Here is a 3,636-nt window from a genome sequence, read left to right as displayed (position 1 = left end):
AGATGTTGGCAGACAGGCTGTGATTTCCACGTGCTACACTTATTGACTTTGATCTCCAGCATCTAAAGTTATCACTTTCTGCTGAGGTGCGGTACAGTCAGGTACTGTTCCTGAGATGTAATAACGTGGTCGTGATGACAAGAGTGAATTTGTAGTTGAAAACGCATCTGTGAATCAACATTATTCTCCTGCTCCCACTCTGCCAAGGACAGACTGTTTCGATGGAGCTTGTTGTTACAGCCAGTCAATCTGACAGTTGTGCATTTGGCAGGTCGCGAAAACGTGAATTCCCAACACGTTGTCTAGACTCGAATACAATACTGTGACTTTCGGTCTTGGGTCTGCCACGGCCTAAATTTGAAAGTGGGTTTGCCTGTGCATAGTCGTTGTAGTGTATATTTGTGTCTGAGAGTGTAACCAGTTTTATTTTCTGATGGGTTTTAAAAATGAAGCGATCAACAGAATGTTGATTTTCATTTTACTTTGATAATGTAAATCTGAACCAAAAATATGAATTGTTGGAGAAACTCAGCAGACCTGACAGCATCTGTGGAGAGAAACTGAGTTAAAGTTTTAGATCGACAGAAACACGTTACTTATACATTTCTATATAATAATTCTGGGAAAATTATCAGTCTTATCTTTTGAATGAGGATTTTTATCAAAATATCTCAATGACAGACAACCGTCACCTTTACAAATGCAGAAGGACTTTATTGACTGTAATGCTGTTTCCGTTGCTCTCAGCTGGTGAAAGGCTGTGCTGAAATGATTGCCTTCTTTCGTTCCCTTTCTCTCAGTTTGCGACAATGTCGAAGAGAGAATTGGTCATTTCAGTGTCTAACTCAGCATGTGTCTCCATATGACTCTCTTTTTCTCTGTGCATCCACCTCTCCCTCTTCCTGTTACTCATTCTCCGACACTCTGCCTGTCCATACAGCTCTTTACCTATTTCGGCTCTATGAAAAGTCTGACATTTCGAGACAATTTGAGTGTGCAGATGCTGAGAGGCTTTTTGCCCACTGACTGGAGTGCGTTGAATTGGGCTCACATTCTCCGGATAATGTGTCTGTCACTTCAAACCAGGCAAGGCGACTCTTCTTCCTCAAACAATTATGACTGTTCCGAATTCAAAATAGAATTCCTAATCAACAAGAAAAAAATGCAATTACACTACAAATAAAGAAGCACAACGATGTATATATTGTTGGTTTAAATGTATGAACGGTGACATCAGAGAATGAGAGTGATCAGCTGGTGGTATCTCTGCCATGACCACAAAATTCCCCGGCAAATCTGCAGCGTCTCCTGCCTCATCTCGTTATTCCGACCTAACTGGGAATGAAGGATGGGGAATAAAAGAGGAGGAGAAGCAGAAGTGCTTGTGGAATAATGAAAAGAAACCACAGACATAAGTAATAGTTCGGAATATTTAAAAGAAAGGCATTCACTGCTGGAACTTAACCTGGATCACCAAATCATAACGGGGTGAAAGTCCAAACAGGTGCTCATGCATGAACGCGACAAGTAGGCACCGCTGGGAGTTGAACCCAGGATCTCTTGTTTACTAGACAAGCGCTTTAACCAACTAAGCCACGGCGCCACAGCAGCTATACTCTCACTCATCCATATGTGGAGTTGCTTAACCACTTCCTCACAGTCCTTGGACATGTGTTTTCGTATCAAAGTTGCTCACAGAGAATTGTATTCAATCCTCGAATTTTCAAATACCAACAGTTTATAGCTGAAAATTCTCCACTGAAAAGGCACAGAAAAACATAATCTATTCTTGGATTCATTTAAAACTGATATTTTCACCTGGTTAAAGTGACAGGAGAAAGAGGATGTGTTCATTCTATCGGGGCCCATGAACCACACAGAGGGGACCTCACGTTAATACACACAGAGGGGACCTCACGTCAAGAGGAACAAGGTCATTGCGGTGAATTGACTAGCTGTAATGTGTAAGTAAGTATAAACATTGGGCAGTAAAAGCTGACCCAATGGCACCGACATTGAGTTTTGCACCATCAGTTCCGCGCTCACTTCCTGTCTTATGCCTCCCAGGCATCATTGTCTATCACTTTATTTCAATGTCTTCGTCCACGTCTCAACTTATTTCAAACGATTGCAGATGTCTGATAGGAACCTTTAAATTTTCGAAACGGATTCCTGGAGTATAGTCGTGACTCAATGGGAAAGGATTCACTGCATATCCAGAATTACCACAGTGATGGAGAGGATGAATTACTTTCCTGAAGCTTTCAACGCCTCAGCACAGACATGCAGCCATGATACCGCTCGTGGGGAATTTCCAGGATTTACACTCAGCGACACTGAAGTATCAGCGAGATATATCCAACTCGGAAAGATGATATGATTGGAGGGGCATTTGCAGTGGTCGTTTCCCGTGTATCTGCTGCCTTTGTCGTTATATACGGATGGAAACAATTACTGAGCGATTCTGGCAGGATCTGGATGTGCGCTCTGTATGCAAGGAAGATGTGTTTTCATTCTAATAATTCACAAAAAGAGAAATAAATCTTCATTACCTGAGTAGGAATTATAGTGCGATGCAAACTCGGACTCCGAAACAGGGACCTCCTGTGATGATGACTGTAAAATTAAAACCTGACTTGTCGACACTCTTGTGTCTGTCGTTGACTCCATAACAAACTTCAGCTGCAAAGTCGCTCACTCCAAGTTTCGCAAAAGTTCAAATATGATTTCAATATGAAGAAAGAGGAGCTGTGATAATATCATGTCGTTCAGCAGATGTTCTGCAGGAAGGCACAGAACAGGCTGGTGGTCACAGGGCCTCATTTTGATGTGCTGGTATCCGGTGAGCTGGCAGCACCAATAAGGGTCTTCTGATACTTGTCTGATTACAGATCCCGGGCGAGAAATAACCAGAGTTTTCTCGCTGAACTTAGATTAGATTACAGTGTGGAAACAGGCCCTTCGACTCCACACAGAGAGTCACCTGAGGCGGGAATTGAACCCGGGGCTCTGGCGCTGTGAGGCAGCAGTGCTAGCCACTGTGCCACCGTGCCGCCCACCAGCAGTGAAAACGTCCAGCAGACATGCAGACAACACTGAAGGAGGCACGTGAAGACGAATGTGTTCAAGTTGCCAGTGTGACGTATTGAATTAAAACAGTGACGCTAATTATCTTTGCTGGTTCTTCACCTTGGTAATCTTGTATCCCCGCGATACAAATGTCGCCATTACACATGGAAAAGATGAAAGGAAGTCGACGGTGGATCGGCTCTGTGGTGCAATGGATAACACGTCTTAATTTGAATCGGTCGATTGTAGTTTTGAGTTCTACTTAGCTCAATTGCAGCATGCTGCAATTCTGGTTTTATAAATACATTAAGGGCAAAGAGGAGTCTGCGAAGAGTACCGGGACACCATAAATTCAATAATCCCGTCTCTGTTTGGTGCGGCTCTAGATGGGGGAGATATGAAACTTGTGCTTTGTATGAATGCTTACTGTAGGGAAGGACATAGAACACAGAACATAGAAAAATACAGCGCTGAACAGGCCCTTCGGCCCTCAATGTTGCGCCGACCTTTGAACTATTCTCAGCGCATCCCCTTCCAAAATACTATCATCACCCATGTGCTTCTCCA

The 3,636-nt window shown here is 43.3% G+C and overlaps 1 non-coding gene across 1 annotated transcript; it reads right to left on the bottom strand.

Annotated features, from left to right (window-relative positions):
* Positions 1-1,529: 1,529 nt before the first annotated feature.
* trnat-agu (transfer RNA threonine (anticodon AGU)) lies at positions 1,530-1,603 on the bottom strand. Its single transcript has one exon. It is a non-coding gene; the product is annotated as a tRNA-Thr (tRNA).
* Positions 1,604-3,636: the final 2,033 nt, after the last annotated feature.

This window comes from Chiloscyllium plagiosum, unplaced genomic scaffold, assembly GCF_037043375.1.
Source record: "Chiloscyllium plagiosum isolate Xiang-an unplaced genomic scaffold, Cpla_swu_hap1 HiC_scaffold_14, whole genome shotgun sequence".
Classification (NCBI taxonomy): Eukaryota; Metazoa; Chordata; class Chondrichthyes; order Orectolobiformes; family Hemiscylliidae; genus Chiloscyllium; species Chiloscyllium plagiosum.
The sequence above is the reverse complement of the archived record's forward strand: the minus strand, read 5'-3'. Positions and strand labels throughout refer to the sequence as shown.